The sequence below is a fragment of the Pantherophis guttatus genome, chromosome 2, assembly GCF_059756535.1.
Source record: "Pantherophis guttatus breed Tessera chromosome 2, ASM5975653v1, whole genome shotgun sequence".
Taxonomy (NCBI): domain Eukaryota; kingdom Metazoa; phylum Chordata; class Lepidosauria; order Squamata; family Colubridae; genus Pantherophis; species Pantherophis guttatus.
Window position 1 is genome coordinate 92,330,478 of NC_142064.1, and position 19,043 is coordinate 92,349,520.

At 38.6% G+C, this 19,043-nt stretch overlaps 1 long non-coding RNA gene and 1 pseudogene across 1 annotated transcript; one reads left to right on the forward strand and one right to left on the reverse strand.

Annotated features, from left to right (window-relative positions):
• The first annotated feature begins 10,366 nt into the window (after positions 1 to 10,366).
• LOC117662020 (uncharacterized) lies at positions 10,367 to 16,155 on the forward strand. The gene is made up of 4 exons (XR_004590243.2): positions 10,367 to 10,454; positions 13,077 to 13,144; positions 14,814 to 15,014; positions 16,019 to 16,155. It is a non-coding gene; the product is annotated as an uncharacterized LOC117662020 (long non-coding RNA).
• On the reverse strand, positions 14,154 to 14,587 carry LOC117662018 (complex III assembly factor LYRM7-like; annotated as a pseudogene).
• Positions 16,156 to 19,043: the final 2,888 nt, after the last annotated feature.

The window sequence follows — 19,043 nt, forward strand, 5'->3', positions numbered from 1 at the left end:
AGCAAGTCTAACTTGCTCTGGGACTTTGAGAGGCAGCTCTGAGCCAGTCAGCTTTGTTTTACATAAATCACACAAATTTTGGCTCCTCTCTTCCCAGTGAAATTCTCATCTCCCAGATTCTATATACTAGTCATATCCCACTCAAAGAAATTTTTCAGTAGGCCACCTGAAGGCATTTCTACCAATTTGGAGGGAGTAGGGTTTTCATACTTGGAGCTGGTTTTTAGGCTTCAAGAAACTTCCACGGGGAAGGGGAATCTTCAAAATCAACATTGTGATCTCGCAGGTAGCTGGGTTCTCCAAGAAGCTTTGGAGCAAAGGAAAAAACAGATTGGATGAGTCTTCAACTGGGGACAGGGCAACCAAGAAGCAAATTCACCATGGAAGAATCAGGCATTTTAAAATATTTTTTAAATGGACAATAAAGCATGCCCCCTAATTCATAGACACATCTTTTTTGTATACTTAAATTTTCTGTTTCAAAAGAGGCTCATTTTGACTGCAGTTTGTTTCTCCTTAAAAAAAATGTCATTTTTGAAGCTCCATGATTTTAAAATTGTAGCTGGAAACTATTTTTGAAACCTAAAGATTTATATGTCTTTGAGGATTCTATTCTTTTAATATTGATTTTACCTGATGTTCTGCAGTTTTTAAATAAAGACTTTCTAACTGGTGCTTCTAAGTTTGTTGTGGGGATAAAAAAACTGTTTGCCTGTAATACAATATTTGACCACAAGAGGGAGGTCAAGACCAGAACTTTGCTTATAAATTACACCTTAACAGAAAAAACTTGTAGTGGTACTGTTCAATCATAGGAGGGATCCAAATACTATAATACTGCTGGTAAATTACTTAATTAAATGGAATTAAACTTATAATTCATATGTTTGTGATATTTTGGGAAGTATAAATATGACAATGATAAGAATGATATGGGAGCGACGTGGTATTCCCATGTAACACCTCTCCTGCGTGAGCTGCACTGGCTCCCGGTGGTCTTCTGGGTGCGCTTCAAGGTTTTGGTTACCACCTTTAGAGCGCTCCATGGCTTAGGACCTGGGTACTTATGGGACCGCCTTCTGCCACCAGTAGCCTCTCACCGGCCAGTACTCTCACATAGAGAGGGGCTCCTCAGGGTGCTGTCGGCTAAATAGTGTCGACTGGTAGCCCCCAGGGGGAGAGCCTTCTCTGTGGGGGGCACCTGCCATCTGGAATGAGCTCCCCCCGGAGATACAGAGAATCCTGGATTTGCGCACCTTCCGCCGTGACCTCAAGACCTTGTTATTTCAACAGGCTGGCCTGGCCTAACTTCCCTTTTAATTGTAAATTGTAAATTTGTTTTAAAACATTAGGGGTGTTTTAATTTGTTTTGGGCCAAATTATTTAATGGGTTTTTATATTGTCTTTTAAATTTTATAGTTTGTGTGTTTTATCTTTTTGGCTGTTCATCGCCCTGAGTCCTTCGGGAGTAGGATGGTATATAAACCCCAAAAGAAAATAAAAAGAAAAAAGAAAAAGAAAAAAGAAAAGAAAAATAAAAAGAAAAGAAAAGAAAAGACGATCGGGTGAATCTGAGTCCCTAAGAGCTATTATGCAGGAATATTCCAGAAAAACACATAAAGCAATCCTAGCAATGGGTACAAACCTTGAACTAAAAATTGATATGCTCTGAAGGAAACTTTATGAGGAAATACATCAGCTAACTGGAGAAATTAAACAGATGTTTTAGACAGCATAGAATTTATTTTTTTGAGCACAAATCAGAGAAGAAAGACATTCAGGATGAAACTGATTTGGATGAAAGGGTATGATAAAGGATAAAACGATAAAATAAAGGACTTCAGTTAAGATTTTGAACAGTTTCTGAAATGTCTAAGAAGAATATACCAGGAGGCCCTGGTATACCCAACATTATATAAAGGAGAGAATGATTAAATCCTTGGCTTAATTAATTGGTGTGGAAGAAGAAAACATCGAAACAGAATTAGACAAAATGTATAGAATAAATTAATGATTTGCCACCACATGAAAAGTACTGAGAGCTGTTTTAATTCACATTGTAAGGGGGAAAAAAAAAAGAAAACAAGAGAATAAGTCTTAGATTGTCACTTTAAATCAACAGTGAAAATTGACAATGTGGATACAATCATCCTGGAGGAAATCCCTGTCAGAAGTTTGAGAAAGAGAAAAAATTATAGTTTCTTAACAGACAACCTGAGGAAGAGAAAGATCCCATTCCGCTGGGAGTGATATTTACTTACCAAGAACAAAGATTTAGACCGAATTCCATGGAAAAGACAAGGAATTTTTGATTTGAATATAAACTAATTTTGGACTCAATGCAAATGTACAATGCAGTACAATACCTTTCCATGGAAGTTTTACCTTTCACTTCATCAAGTCCTTCTAGAACTCTTAGAGTTTGGAAGTCCAAGCAAGTCTACCTTGCGCTGGGATTTCAGGGGGTTGCAGAGTCACAGTTTTAATTCATATATAATACTTATTTATTTATTTATTTATTTATTTATTTATTTATTTATTTATTTGATTTATATGCTGCCCTTCTCCCGAAGGACTCAGGGCGGCTCACAACAATAAGAAACAGAAAATACAAGTTAAAAAACAAATTAAAACAGAGTATCCAATAAATAAAGTTAAATGTGGGAATACCAATTCAAATTTAAGATTTAAGAATATAAAAAGCTACAAAATCAGTATAGAATCAACCCAGGCCCGCCCATTGGAAGAGCCAGGTCTTCAAGGCCCGGCAGAAGGTTCGGAGGTCGGGGATTATCCGGAGCTCCAGGGGTAACGTATTCCAGAGGGTAGGGGCTCCCACAGAGAAGGCTCTTCCTCTAGGGGTCACCAGTCGACATTGTCTAGCCGAAGGTACCCTGAGGAGGCCAACTCTGTGGGAGCGAACCGGGCGATGGGAGGCCACGGGTGGCAGGAGGTGGTCTCGCAAGTACTCTGGTCCTAGGTCACATAGGGCTTTAAATGTGATCACCAGCACCTTGAATTGCACTCTGAAGACAACCGGGAGCCAATGCAGACCGCAAAGGAGTGGTGTAACATGGGAGTACCATGGCACCCCCATAACAATCCGTGCGGCCACATTCTGCACCAGTTGAAGTTCCTGAGTGCTCCTCAAGGACAGCCCCATGTAAAGTGCATTACAGTAGTCCAAACGAGAGGTGATGAGGGCATGAGCAACTGTGAGTAAGGCATCTTGTTCCAGAAAGGGGCGCAATTGGTGAACCAGATGCACCTGGACAAAGGTCCCCCTGGCTACGGCAGTCAGATGATATTCCAAGCTAAGCCGTGGGTCCAGGAGGACTCCCAAATTGCATACCTTCTCTGAGAGGGGTCAACACCTCCCCCCCAGGGATAGCGATGGAACATAGTGGACAAAGTGGGGTGCCGGTAACCACAGCCACTCGGTCTTGTCGGAGTTGAGTCTAAGTCTGTTCGTCCCCATCCAGACCCGTATGTCCTCCAAGCACCAGGACATCACGTCAAGGGCATTGTTGGGGTGATGCGGGGTGGAGATGAAAAGTTGGGTATCATCAGCATATTGATGATACCGCACCCCGAATCCCCGGATGATCTCACCCAGTGGCTTCATGTATATTTTGAACAGGAGAGGCGAGAGAACTGACCCCTGTGGCATTCCACAAGGTAGGGGCCTAGGGGTTGACCTCTGCTCCCCTGCCAGCACAAACTGCGTACAACCCAAGAGGTAGGAGGAGAACCACTGAAAATCAGTGCCTCCCACTCCCAAACCCTTTAGCTGTTGTAGTAAGATACCATGGTTGATGGTATCAAAAGCCACTGAGAGGTCAAGTAAGACCAGGACAGAGGAGTAACCCCTATCCCGGGCATGCCAGAGATCGTCTATCAATGTGACCAATGCTGTTTCCGTGCTGTGACCGGGCCTGAAGCCAGACTGAAATGGGTCCAGCTTCTTATTCTCCATTATTTTCTGATATTTGCATGGCTGTTCTTTTCTTAGCAAGGAAAGGATAGAGTACCGCTATGCCAGGAACATCTCACCATGGCATGAATAGGCCCAAACAACTTTGGGAGAATCAAATTATTTCTTTAAAATGATAAGAGGAGTGTCCACCCTGTAAATTCTGGTGCTTTCAAAGAGATCCCGACAATCAATTGATGTTAGACTTCTTTTAACTTCGTTTAACATAAGTTTAGTAAGTAGTACTATAGAATAGATCTATTTCAGGATTGCCTTAAGGATTTCTCCAAAAGAGTCCAACTATAAACGGAATATCTCACATAAGCCATTAGTGTCAATCCAGCATGAACTCCCACAATAAGCTATGGCCGCCTAACTTTCCATCTGTCAAAATTCTTCTCCTCTTTAGCCCCATCACCATCCCACATCACGCAGAATGGATGGTGGATGTTTTCCCATGTCTGATCATATTTTATTGGAGAGAAGAAAAGTTGGAGAAATCTATTTGTTTCTTTCTAGAATGAGCCCTGAATTCCACACATAAGGGCATCACCAGTGGCTGTCATTGATAAGGATTCCCAGTGGAGATTACACATTTCATGCCAGCATAGGTTTCTGTTAGTTAGAGAACTTTAACTTGGTTTGAGGAAGAACCCTTTGATTGAGAGACACTGAATTATTCCTGTGATTAAACAGTCACTTTTTAAAAAATTAAACAGACTCTTAGTCACTTGCCTCAATTCTTCTTCCTCCTCCCACCCAACATACTCACTATCCAAGTATTTTATAAAGTAAAACATACCTCTTTTTTTACACCCTCCCTTTCTACAATATTATGAAGCATCACTTGTAAAACCTTCCTGGTTCAACCAGTTTCATTTTACAGGGATTCCTCTTTGCCTCACAGAGCCGAAGATCTGAAAAAGCCCACAATCTCTTAATATTCAGGGTTTAGCAAAATCTAGTCCTAAGCCTTAAAAACCCAAATGTAGAAACTCTCCAGTTTGTCACAGTTGTATCATCCTAATTCAAGAAGGCCCCTTCGCTGAGCAAATAGGAAAAGGAAGACAAAATTCTGGATTAAGGAGTGTAATCTTCCACAGGTGACAATTAAATGGAACGTCTGACCAGTGATGAGTTCCAACCGGTGTTATCACCGGTTCTCTTCGCGCACACGCTTTGCACTTTGCGATCGCCACAAAGGACTTGTGCTCTCCGCAAGCACATTAGATTTCTACCCAGCTGAGGTGCAGCAATCCACTCTGCCGTGCCTATCAACTGAGCTAAAAAATGAGAAATAAAGGTAAGTTTAATGCAGGGATGGGTGGGAGGGCCCAGCTCCCAGTCAAAGAGAACCAGTTCGGTGACATCACATCATCACCACTATCGGCTCGCCTGAACCGGCCGAAACTGGGAGCAATCCACCACTGGTCTGACCCAATTGTTTTGTACAGAGTAAATTTAACATCACTTCTCCACCCAAAAGCAATATCTAAGAAAGTTAATGATCTCTTCTGCAACATTTCATTGTGCTGTTTCACAGGGTTTTTTTCTCTAGACTAGCATAACATTAGAAATAATATCAAAGCATAACATGAATATGGAGGAAAAAAATTTGAGGTTCAGTCATGGAATTATACATTGGAAGGGACCCTGGAGATGAATTAATCCAACCTTTTCTCCAGTTTCAGAATTTACTACTACAGCAACTATATGCATATGAAGGCCATGAGCATTTTATTGATGAGATTAAATTGAAGACTGAGATGCTGAACTAGTACAAATCTTCATTTGACTACAATGTTTACAGAATCAATTTGAGCCCAATTTTTCTCAGATCAGTTTCCATCACAGTGTTTTTATGGGACAAAATGAGGAGGAAAAACCCCATGTAAGTGAGCTAGAGTGGTCTGAGAAAAAGCAGGTCATACATGCAACAACCATTGAATTCTGAAGAAGAGTTCGCCCATGAAGACGTGGGGGAAATCATGCAATGTTGAAAGTGTTGTCCACCTGTGGATTCCAATGAAGACTCTTAATCTTACATCTGATTTAGAAGCTGAATTCTTCCTCGGATGAGGAAGTGAATAAGTTTAATTTATAGCCACAAGAATGCTAAACAATTTAAAAAAAACAGCCCAATATTCTAAAGAAATAAGCCCAGCCAAACACAAATCCTAATTTATAGCATTCACTAATTTTTCAAGATAAACCATACCACTAAATGAGGAATTAAATCTTTAGTTTCTGGACCCTTAAGCTATATGGTTTACCTGGTGGATCATAGCTTTAGGACCTTAACTGAAGAGACTTTAACTGAAGAGGCCTCTTTGTGTGAATCTGACTTGCAGATTTAGGCTTATTAAAATGAGGAAGAACTGTAGATAAACTAGTAGTAAAGAACATGAGACAGATAATCAGGATTGGAAAGGGAGTAGTGAAAGCACAGCTTACATTCAGATTTTCTACAAGTGCTGTAGAAGGAGGGATCAATCAGTAACTAGGTATACCTTATGACATATGTGTTTACAGCCAAAACTTCCTTAAAACTCTATGAAGGCAGAATAATGTTATGACTTAGATTGAATCACACAGCATTTCTAATTAACCAGAATCTTAGTTAAAGTTAAAGTTAGTTAAAGAATCTTAGTTAAAGGAGCCTGAGTGGCGTAGAGGCTAATGCCTCCTTAGGCAGCATTTAACATCCAACTGCCTGCAATTACTACGAGTTCAATTCTCCCCAGGCTCAAGGTCGACTCAGCCTTCCATCCTTTCTAAGGTGGGTAAATTGAGGACCCAGTTTGTGGGGGCAATAATCTGACTTTGTATAAATATACAAAAGTATGAAGGCTATTGCTTAATGCATTGTAAGCCACCCTGAGTCTCCGGAGAAGGCAGCATATAAATCAAATTAAAAAAAAAAAGACACATTATAAATTAGTATCAGACATTTCTAAGAGACAGCGGCAACCATAAGTAAACACAGAAGGATTTACATAACCGAATTGCTTGTATCTTTTAGCTTACCACGAAGTAAAATTGTCAGTCACTTAGGTGACATGTATGGTATAGAAATTTAATAATAAATAAAATTAAATTCTTGGACTGCAGAGGATAAAGAAATTCTAGGATGGTTGACTAAATTGGGAAATTGAGAAAAACTGTGCCAAAGAAATGGGAAAAGAACTTTTATATCAATTCTAGAAAAGAATAGATATCCATGGAGCCATTGATTATGACTTTATTATGAATCCAGTTTGACCTGAGCTAACTTTCAAGTCAACCTGCAGACTAAATTGGGAACTTGAAAAAAAGCATTCCAGAGCAAAGAAATGGCAAAGCATTTTCATATCAATACTAGAAAAGAATATTTATAGTAGTGGCCAAAATTGTGGAAACCTTTTGGGAAAAGTGTATTTTCTAAAACTAGCTAATAACACTTTTTTTTTTGGAGTAGTACCATAAAATTATATAACAATGGAAAGACAATTTAATCAAGAATGTAATGCAATAACTTTTATGAAGGATTTGCTATTAGAATAACAGTTACGGTATAAAGAAGAAAAGTGAAACATGTAGAAAAAATGAGGTATACAAAAATTATCACCAGAGAAAAAATGAGGTATACAAAAATTATCATGTCAGTTAATACTTAGTTGGGTAACCTTTAGCATGAATTATGGCCTTACAACATCTTCCGATGGAGTGAACTAAGTCTTTTAGTTCTGCAGCTGTTATAATGTGAAACCAAGATTGAATAATTGCTTCTATTAACTGGGTTTTATTGCTGGGTCGCTTTTGACTAACAAGTTTCTTTCGTCGGCTCCATAGATTTTGAATTGGGTTAAGGCCATTACAAGGCAATTCCAGCAGTGGAATATTATTATCTTGAAACTCCGAAAAAAGTGGTGTTATTAGCAATCAAACCTCAAAAATACACTTTTCCCAAAAGGTTTCCACAATTTTGGCCACTACTGTATACATGGAGTAATTAGGAATGCAGTTTGACTTGAAGGTAACTTTCCTCTTACTAAAATAAACTGTCTTGCTGGTCCACCTCCACCAAAGTGTATTGCTGCACATTGCCACAAACTGATTTTCTCGACACCCCAAAACATTTCAAAACACAAGATTCGACCGGAAGCATCATGGCGGGACAGTCAGGGATTAGCTGGCTCTGATGAGCTCCTCGAAATCCAGGGCTGACAAACCACTGCAGAGGAGTCTTCGGACCAGATCTGTCCTGTAGGGACAGAGAAGAAAGAGAGGCACCTTGGAAGACCAAGAGAAACAGGTAAGTTCCTTGGAGGTCAGAGGAAATTCTCTCTGACTCTGCAGCGTGGGGCAGCAGCCATTATGACCGCCAGTAAGCTGGGGCAACCCAGTGATGTGCAGGAGCAGAGAATTGAACAAAATATTGCTGCCGGGTGAGTGATATTTAACTCATAGGCAGAAAGGAGAAAAAAAAAGGAAGGATTTTTAAAACAATTGCAAATGTCCTGGTGTCATAATAGCAGCTGATAGGCATGGGAAAGGACAGAAGAAGAAGAGTAAGGCGGAAGTTACAAAGTAACAGAACCCAACTTGAAATTTGATTGTTTTGAATTTAAAATATTTGGAGAACTTTAAAAAAAACAACAACCCAAGAACCCAAAAAGATTCTTTTTCAATTTGGAAACTTTAAAGGGAGATTAAAAAAAACAACAACGAAGAAAAGCCTGTAATAGAAAGGACTGATTAATGACTCTAAATTGGAACCTAATGAATGTAACGTGGAATTTGGACTATATAAATCTGGACTGAATTTTAAATTGACTTGGTGTAAGTAAAAACTGTTAAAACGGACTGCAACCAAAATGGATGCCTTTTAAGTTTGTCAATTGTAAACGTGGATTGTAGAGAGCCATCTTCAGGAGGGAAAAAAATCATTATAGCACTGAACTTTTTAGAAAGAACAAAATGGCACAGGAACTGAAGGAAATGATAATAACGATGTACCTATCATTGAAAATGGAAATAAGGGAAATGACTACAATGTTGCATGGAAAATTGAAACTTGATGACCAAAAAATTGATTTAGGATACATTCAAGCTGACAAAGAAACAACGAGAAGCAAGGAAAACAGACTGAAAATAAAGAAGAAGAAAAAAAGGAGATTGATTATGGAAAATTAAATGATTATTACATTGGGTTTAACAATGGAAAAAATGGAAAAAGGGGAAAGAAAAATAAAATAAAAGAGAATGGAATAGAAAGAATATAAAAAACTTAAATGATTACACTGGGGTTCTCAGTGAGAAAATAAGAAAAAGGGGAAAGGAATGGAAAATAATGGGAAAGATACAGCAAAATAGAAGAGTTTATGATCTTAAAAAACAAAACATTGGGATTAGGGAAAAGAGAGATCAGGATTTTAAAATACAAAAAGAAGAAGGGGTAAGAAAAAGAAAGTAAAATATAAAGATAGAAAAGGAGAAAGAAATGGAAGGAGAATATGGGGTAAAGAAAATGAATACTAGGGAAAAGATGAAATTGTATTTTTAATGAAGTGATTTTAAAACTATATGGGTGTATGAATAATTGGAATGTTTTTAATTAATGAAGGGGATTGTAATAAATGAAATATCCTTAATTATATATTGGATTATGAATTAATTACATATATTTAACTGGTCTTTATAAAAATGATATAAAATGTTATAAAAATGTTGAAGCCTATTAGTTGGAAAAGTTGACAAAGAAAAAATTATTTGAGATTGGAACTAAAGAATTTAAGAAAATAATTGGGAATGGTATTAGGTTATAAATTTAAGAAAATAATTGGGAATTGTATTATGCTTTATGAATGTAAATGTAGAGGTATTGGAGTAAGATTGATACTTAATTGATTTTTTTATTGAATATGTTTAATTGTTGAAATCTATTATTTGGAATAGTTGATAAAAGAATCATTGGTGATTGGAATAAGAGAATTTAAGGTAATAATTGGGGATGGTATTATGTTATATGAATTTAAATTTAGGGGTTCAAATTTTAAGGAGGGGAAAGAAAAAATGAACTATATTAGGATGAGAAGTTAAGATGAAGGTAATATTGGTTTCTTAGAATTAGAGAGAATAAATGGTATGAGAAAATTTATATATAAAATTGTGTTAAAATTGTGTTAAAGATTAACAAAAATCTGTACAAATCTAAAACCGGGCCAATATTCTGTTCAGAAAAGATGCATTGTATGTTTGTTTGTGTGTTTAAAAAATAAAAAAAACTTTATTAAAAAGAACATTTCAAAACACAAGAATATTGAAGATTAATTCATGCATATTTGGAAGAGATTAAGGCAAAAATCTTCTAATCTCAGCAGATGTTTTATTAGATGTTCCACCTAATCCCAGGAAGTTTCGGAGAGTACATAACCTCCGCCAGTACATCTCAGAACATCACACACAAAGAACAGAGCAAGCCTACAACACAAAGAAAAAGGTAAGTCAGAAGGTTTTGCTTTTGATGCTTTTTATCTGGCAAACAGACTTACTGATATGAAGAGCTGCATAAATATCAGCTTGTGAATTGTGTTACTTTGCTTTGAGATAATTTGAGTTCAGTGGGGTATATAGAAGCAGCAATACATGGTCAACTATATCACTGAAGAAAATTTACTCATATCTACTTTGCACCCCAGTTCTTTATATTGCACTGCTTCTTCTAATACAATGGTCAACTCTTATAACAAAACACATTATTCTTCTTAATGTGATCAAATAGTCAGCCATACTTTTAGAAGAACAGAGTCTTTCATTTCTTTTTTTTCTTGTCTTTTGTTTCCTTGCCTTTTCTGTGCTGTTACAGAGCAAGTCAAAATCAAATTCATTTTCTATTAAAGCAAACATTTAATGAATGGGGAGGATATATTCCTTCAAATTCACATAAGAGAATTAGTCACTGAACCTTCCATGGTATTCTCTGTTTGTCTCTTGGAAATTCCGGGGTATTTTTTTTATGAAGCAAGAAGGTCCACAGCCTGAATGTAACCACTGAAAGGATTCTACCCAAAGGCTTTGAAAAGTGTAATGTCACTTTTCACACGTAATGTAAATTCACAATTGTTCAAGACCATTAATATCTCTAGTGTCTCTGTCTCTTAAATATAAATCGGAAGATTCAGTTTGGACTCTGATACAGTGAATGGGAAGGACCAATGTTTAGATTTTCTTTTAAAATAATTAGGATGATGATTTCAAGAGAATGCTGAATGAATAACATTGATACTCATTTGAAATCAACTCATGATTACATCGCTTTCTTAAATACAATTCTATAGCATTTGCAGGTATAATTAGAACCATGAGATCTGGGAACCAAAATTCCAGATGTCTATTTCACAGTTGAAGAGACTGCCACTTGTCATCTGCAGCTTTGTAACTTAGATCTGGTAATGGTAAAGGTAGTAGATTTTACAAATAGAATGGAGATCACCAACACTTTAGTCTCAGTGTTTTTTTAATGCTAGGCTCTTGTTGTTTTTTAATGGTATTCTTTCATTCTTACATGTTGAATTTTAAAGGATTGTTACTTTATTTCTAGACACATAATGGGAAATTTGCAGGTATAGTTTTAAAATATATTGCCTACCAGATTTGAATTAAATACATTGAGTACTTTTGTTTGTTTGTTTGTTTATTTGTTTGTTTAAGAATAACCTTTATTTTAGGATTTCCGGTTGGCAATTCACAGTGTGGAGGGGGAAGGAGAATGGCCTCTGTTTTTCAAACCCAGATTTTTTGCGTTTTGGGGACCTTTCGGGGTGTAAAACGCCTGGAGGGCATTGCGGACTAGAGAGGGAGTCCAGAGTGTGGCAAACTGAAGGGCGATCACTCACGGCATGAACGGACATCTCTGTTGATCCAACGCGAATGTGTCTGACAGCTTGTAATGGCAGACTTGAGGCTGTGATGAGCCGATAAGTACAGGGAAGAGAAAATTTTCGAAGCAGGCGGTGTCATCGTAAGTGTGTATTTGGAACATTGCAGGATCAAAGATTGCTTTCAGAAATTGAGTTTGGTCTTTTCAAGTTAGAATAAGATTTCCAGTGAGAGAATAAGCGGCGATTTGGTGGAATCATTGGTGAATCAGCATAATAGACTTAACTGCTAAGATGGCAGTTAAGATGGCTGCGCCCCCCTCTGATCCCCACACAAAGCAAACTAACACATGCCATGAGCACATGACAAGACCTCAGATTCGGAGCCAAATCAAAGCCCGGGATGTTGCATCACAGCCATCTGCTCAAGACAATACATCACAGAACTCAGGATGTTACAACACAGCCAACTACCCAGGATGTTGCAGCACAAGACTCAGGATGTCACAACACTGGAGCTCAGGATGCTACCACATGGCCCATTACCCAGGTCATTATAACACAAAAGTCTAATGGGCACACAGCTAGGACCTTGTCCACACAGGATGTTACAAAACAGCCGACTAATCTGCAAACATCAACTCCATCAATTAATTAAGATGTAACAACACAGTCAACTAACCCGCTTACAACAACAAAGCCAGCACTCCACACCTCCCCACCAGTATTTATAGAGAGACGGCATCTCCAATCACGCTTTGCTTGCACATGCATGAAGCCGAAGACACCAGCCTGAAGATGACGAGTGGGACCTCATTGAAACGTTGCCAAGATACTCTCAATCTTACACAGGAAAAGACCTGAATACACCAAGACTTACAACTAATCCAACCTGTCTTTTGGGAAAATGACACTGTCAGTTCGATTATGTATTGGAATTTTGAAAAAGAAAACCATAAAAAAAAAAGAATAACCTTTATTTTATAAAAATAGTTAATTTGTGTAAAACAAATTGTAATGAATATTACCTACCTTTCTGTAGCTTTCAGATCATGACTCTCTTCGGAAGGTTCACGAAGGTCCAACTTTGAATCAGATTAGTTCTGTTTCTTTTCAGAAGACCATTCCCCCCCCCTCCCGAAGCACAGGAATTAACTAGCATTCAGAATATATGAAACCTTACATGTGTGACTAATTCATTTTTTACTATGAGAGTTTTAAAAAACAACTGCTTATTCTTACAGATTAATCCAACAAAATGAAGATTGTGATTGTTCTTGCTTGTCTTTTGGCCATCATCGTTCCTTTTGAGGTAAACATTAAGGATTGTGATTGCATGATAGAAATATATTGGATTCATTTAATGCTTGGGAAAAAAACCTGCAAAATTTGGAGGGTCAGGGGGTCATGTGGTGCTTATGGAATGAATTGGGCAGAGCATTCATTTTCTCAAGATTCTTGTTTGAAGGTTCAGTGAGGGAAGTCAGCATTATTATTCCATACTGCAAAAGGAGGCTGGGATGGAGGAATCAGGGAGACAGAGAAAGGGAGAGAGAGGGAATGTTGAATCCATATAGCAAATTCATAACTTGCAGACACTTGAACTACTAGATCAGTGGTGGGTTTCAAATATTTTTACTACCGGTTCTGTGTGTGTGGCTTGGTGTGTGTGGCATGACTTGGTGTGTGTGGCATGGTGGGCATGGCATGGGAAGGATACTGTAAAATGTCCATTCCCATTCCAATCCAGGGGTAGGTTACTGCAAAATCCACATTTCCGCCCGATCAGCTGGGACTTGGAAGGCAGAGAATAGATGGGAGCGGGGCCTGTCAGAATTTTTACTACCGGTTCTCCGAACTACTCAAAATTTCCGCTACCGGTTCTCCAGAACTGGTCAGAACCTGCTGAAACCTACCTCTGTACTAGATTCTTCTTCTCATCAGCCTGGAGCAGTGTTTCTCAACTTGGCAACTGTAAAATGTGTGGCATGGCTGGCTGGGGAATTCTGGAACTTGAAGTCCACACATCTTACAGTTGCCAATGCTGAGAAACACTGGTACACTGCACAGGTTTCAAAGTATTTCTTGTTAAAAAAATATTCCGAAGGTGAATCGGGGGATGATATTCTTGAAGACTTGGAAGGTGACGGCCTGCTGGGAAGATCAACCTCTATGACCTCCCAACCCAACTGAAAATTGGGATCCAGATTTTATTTTTTTTTGTTGAACATTTTATTTAGGCCAGTATTATAGAAAAGTGATTTTATTTTATTTTTTTAAAATTACATGGCACTGTTAATTAATCAAAAGTTTTATTCTGTTCATGTGCTTTGCTTTGGTGTATCACCGAATGGGGCATTTTCTCGCAGCACCTCCTTTCTTGGTAAAAGCTTAATTTTGTTGGCATCCACACAAACACCTTGTAGGACATATGTTCTACCTATAACTTCCACATCTGAAGCTAACTTTATAAACTCAGCTATTTTTTTCAGGAGAAGTCTCATTTTTATTATTTTTGAATTCTTCATTTATCTTAAGTTTTGCAGCGTCTAAGCTTCTGGTGTCACCTTTGAACACATTTTGCCTTGTCCTATGTAAAACCTTGAAACCTTTCAAGATCTCTGCACATCACTGGGATTGGGATCCAGATTTTTTTAATATGGTCTTTTGGATACTTGGCTGGTTGAAGGCAACTAAAATGCTTGTTTGGTTACTCTTGTGATGGGCTGCAATCTTTGCTGATGGCTGGCTTCATTTGGCTAGGGGAATCAGTTCCATAAATAGTACTACTGATATTACCTTTTGATTTGATGAAAAACAATTATCACAAAAATGCTTTTTTAAAAAAAGTAATTATAATTACAACATTAAATACCCTTTCATTACAACAGTAAAATATAATTGCAACATTACAGTATAATTACAACATTAAATACCTTTTTCAATCTCATGTATTCCTCATTCTTCTCCTTCTCTTCTAGGCCAGCAGTAGTGAAAGTGGAAGCAGTGAACAATGGCTATATCCATCTTATCCATCATATCCAAACCAAATGCCATTTTCAAATTTTGCCCCTATGTATCCTCCATCCTATGGTGGCATCTTATTTGAGGATTTAAAGAGGGCTCTAGCAGCTATCATACCACCTGCTAGCAAGACTAAATAAAACCTGTTATGTTGACTGGTAAGTCTTGCAGAGATATTTCACCACAGAAAAGAATTTATAGGGCTGTTCCTATTATCATTTCATGATAACATATCCTTTGTCTATTCCCACAAGCATTTGGCTAGCATAGGATGCAGTCAAGGAATTAGCAGTATGAATGGTTCTGGGACCTTGGTATGTGAGTTTGTGGGGAGGAGTGTTAGTGGTTGCTTTTATTGGTTGCTGTGAGCCATCTAGAATCACTCTGTGACAAATAGATGCTTATATAAGTTCCCCCCTTTATCAACAGAATTAAACCTCAAAATCGGGCTGGGGAACTATGGCCTTTTTATGACCTATGGATTTCAACTCCCAGACTGCTGGCTCAGGAATTCTGGGAATTGAAGTCCACAGGTCATAAAGGGGCCATAGTTCCCTACCCTTATTTTAGGTGAAGCCATCTTGCCCAAGAAGCACCAAAGAACTGTTTATAGAAGCCAGCTTGGTTCTTCTGTAGAAGTGGGGAGCTCAAAATGGCAGAACCTGTTCTTTTTTAAAACACACACACACACACACACACACACACACACACACACACTGTAATTCCCAGAACCCCCAGTAAAGACAAAGGCCTAACTTAGAATCAAAGAGCAGAACAGTTATTATGGAGCTGTGACAATTAACTAATAAAGTAGGAAGGCAACACTTAGTCTATTCATGAAGGGAGGATTTCTGGAATAATAATAAACAACAACAACAACAACAATAATAATTTTATAAGATACATCAACAAATTGCAGCTTCCTGCAATAACACCAGTGGAACTGCAAAAAACTGCGCTAATTGGAACATCATACATCTTAAGAAGGTACTTGGTTGATACCTAGGACGCTGGCAGCAACCTGTATCAACCATTAGCACCAGTCAATGGTATTTGTGATGCATTTTTGAATGTTCAGTTGACTGAGTTTCGTGTTTAATGAATAAAGTAAATAATGATGATAATATTTTTTTAACTGTTTGTTTTTACATTTCTGTTGTAGATCTTGCTGAAGTATTTTTTACAAGATACTCAGAAGATATCCTTTTGCTTCTGGCATAGCCTGACAAATGATTCTGCTTTACATCAACTTTTTAAAAGCTTTCATGCTTTTCTTTAAATAAATTTGACTGAATTACATTTTTCTTGAAGATATTTGTTTATATTTGTATGGTTGTGGTGTGGTTTGAACACATGGGAAACATTTTCCAAAGACTGGCCTTTGGAGCTGGGGGCATATTCTGCCTCATCAGTTTAAAGGACTGGAATAAAATGTGCAGGTTTAAAAATGAAAATAAAAGAAAAAGGAATTGAAGACATTCTTCTTCCGAAAGAAAGGCCAGTTATCAAATACTAAAAGCTTTTTTCAATTTTCAACCTCATTATTAACACATATAACTATAAATGAAGTGAAAATCATGTAACAAAACTTCCACCAATTGTAATCTCACACACACACACACACACACACACACACACACACACACACACGCTTTAGAGGCTGTACAAAGAGCACTATTAGGAAAACAAGTGAGATGAGCTATTATCAAAAAGAATTGTTTGGGCACTTGATTCAGTGCTTTTCAAAACACTTTTTTTTCTTTCAGATCCTAGTTGGTGGGATGCTGAAGTAAGATTGAGAAAATCAAGACCCCACTTGACCACAGAGTTTACAGTTTGGAATTTTGGCCAGATCAGTTTCCTTCAGTGTTGTAGTAGGACAAAATGAGGGGAAATCCCATGTAAGTGAGTTAGAGTTGTCTGAGGAAAAGCAGGTGATACATGCAACAAAAACTGAATACTGAAGCAGAGCTCATCTTATGAAAACAGGGGACCTCAGAGTCTGAGTAGAGCTTTTAAGATATTTGTTGTATGTGGATGGGGGGTGGGGGGAAGAATTCCAATTTACTTGAAGCTGATTGGACAGAAATTAACACCAGGTTTAAAGCTGCTTGACTGTAATGGGATATTTGAACACAAGAGGAAACTCAAGACTAGAATTTTGCTTGTACATTACACCTTAATAGGACAGTGATGGTGTTTGACCACACAAGGGAGCCAAAGACCATAATATTGCCTATAAACGCCTAAATTAAATGGATTTAACCTTATAATTCATATTTTTGTGACATTTTTGGAATTATCAACATGATGATGAGAAGAATCATTAGCCTAGCTAGGTGGTTCAGTGGCTAAAATGCTGAGCTTGTCGATCAGAAAGGTCGGCGGTTCAGTGGTTCAAATCCCTAGTATAGGTCTCCTACTTGAGCTGGGGATTGGACTAGATGACCTCCAAGGTGCCTTCCAACTCTGTTACTGTAAGAAGAAACCAAGTCTAAATCTCTCTCTCACACACACATCCATGTACTCATTTTGTCCAGGACCTCAAACCATGTGGTCCTGTCCACCATTAAACCATCTTTCCAAATAGCCTCTATCAGTAATGGGTTTCAAATCCCGTCACTACAGATTCGCTCGTGGACGTGTGCACGCAATGCTTCTGCACATGCACATCAATATCTGGGCGGGTGGGCAGAGCCTCCCGCTGCCGCCACTACCGGTTCGCCCAATTCAGGGTGAACTGGTAGCAACCCATCACTGGCCTCCATGCAAGAGAACAAGTCTCCTAGAGAGGCTCTGGAGGCTGGGGACAGCAAAAAAAATCACTTCCTGTTCCACTGGGAGTTGGGAAATGGGCCGTTTCAGGCCTTCAGAGGGCCTCTGAGGGAGTGGGAAAGGCTGTTTTCGCCCTTCCCAGATGCATAGAGAGGATCTGGAGCCAGGTGAGAAAGAAAAACGGGCCTAGCGAGCCATCATGTGGCAGGAGTGGGGGGGGGGAGTGGGGGTTGCACACGCATGCACAGGGCAGGGCTCATAGAATTATGGGTGTGGGCACACACGCGCGCGAACCTCCCCTGCTCCTCCTTCCTGGCATGCGATGGCAAAAAGGTTAGCCATCACTGACCTATGGTATGACAAGGTTAAAATAAATGTTGATTTTTGTTGGACATGCTAAGGGTTTAGAACAAATATAAAATAAGGTTCTCTGTAAAGATACCTCTTTGGATGTCACCTCAGGAAGGATGTCTCTGTCTCTTATAACTGAAATAAGAGTTTAAATTAGTTTTAAAAAGCTACCGGTTTGACTTTGATAAAACTAGCAGAGATGGCTAAATTAACTGCTTTAATCAAAGAAAAGAACATATCCAACTTTGGAAACTGCTTTTGGATTTTGTGCTTGAGTTGGGGGAAAAATTGACTTTGGATTTTGCTGATTAGATATGTTGGTTATTATAGAAATGGCTATTGCATATTAAGCATGTAAGGCAGGGGTGGGTTCTAAATTTTTTTACTACCGGTTCTGTGGGCGTGGCTTATTTTGTGGGTGTGGCTTGTAGGAAGGTAATGTGATTGGGTGGGCATGGCCAACTTTTTTTTTTTAACTTTTAAAAGCATTTTTTTCTACAACTTTAAGAGGTTGCAGAAAAAAATGCAAAAAAACATCCATAGATACACTCAGAAGACCTTCTTTCTCCCACCCTCTGCGTACCAAGCGCCATATTACAGCCGCCACCTCTGGGTCCCGGCAAAGCCTCTCCCGCCGCTTCCTCCTCCTCCTCCTCCTGCTGCTCGATGGGGAAGCTCCGCTGAGTGGAAAGCGAGCTACTCCAGCCTGCCCATCAGTTCCTTCTCCTTCCTCCCCTGAGTCCCTTCAGTTTACAGAAATGATATCTTGCTCAGAGATTTGGATCAATATGAATAACAGATGAGCAGTGGTGGATATAGCATGAAGCAGGAGAGAGAGCACCAGTTCTTTATTGGTTCTTGGTACAATGTCCCCATGACTGTCAGTCATTGTTTTAGCTGTGTTTGAAAATGGGTTTCTCACTCTTTTGGAAGAGCACTAAATATATATCCAAAAGAATCCAGAGGAATAGCTCTGGTTCTGTGCAAGTATTTTCTTCTGGTTGCATTCAAAGGGAACCCAACAATCAGCTGGTGTTAGACTTCTTTTAACATAAGCTTAG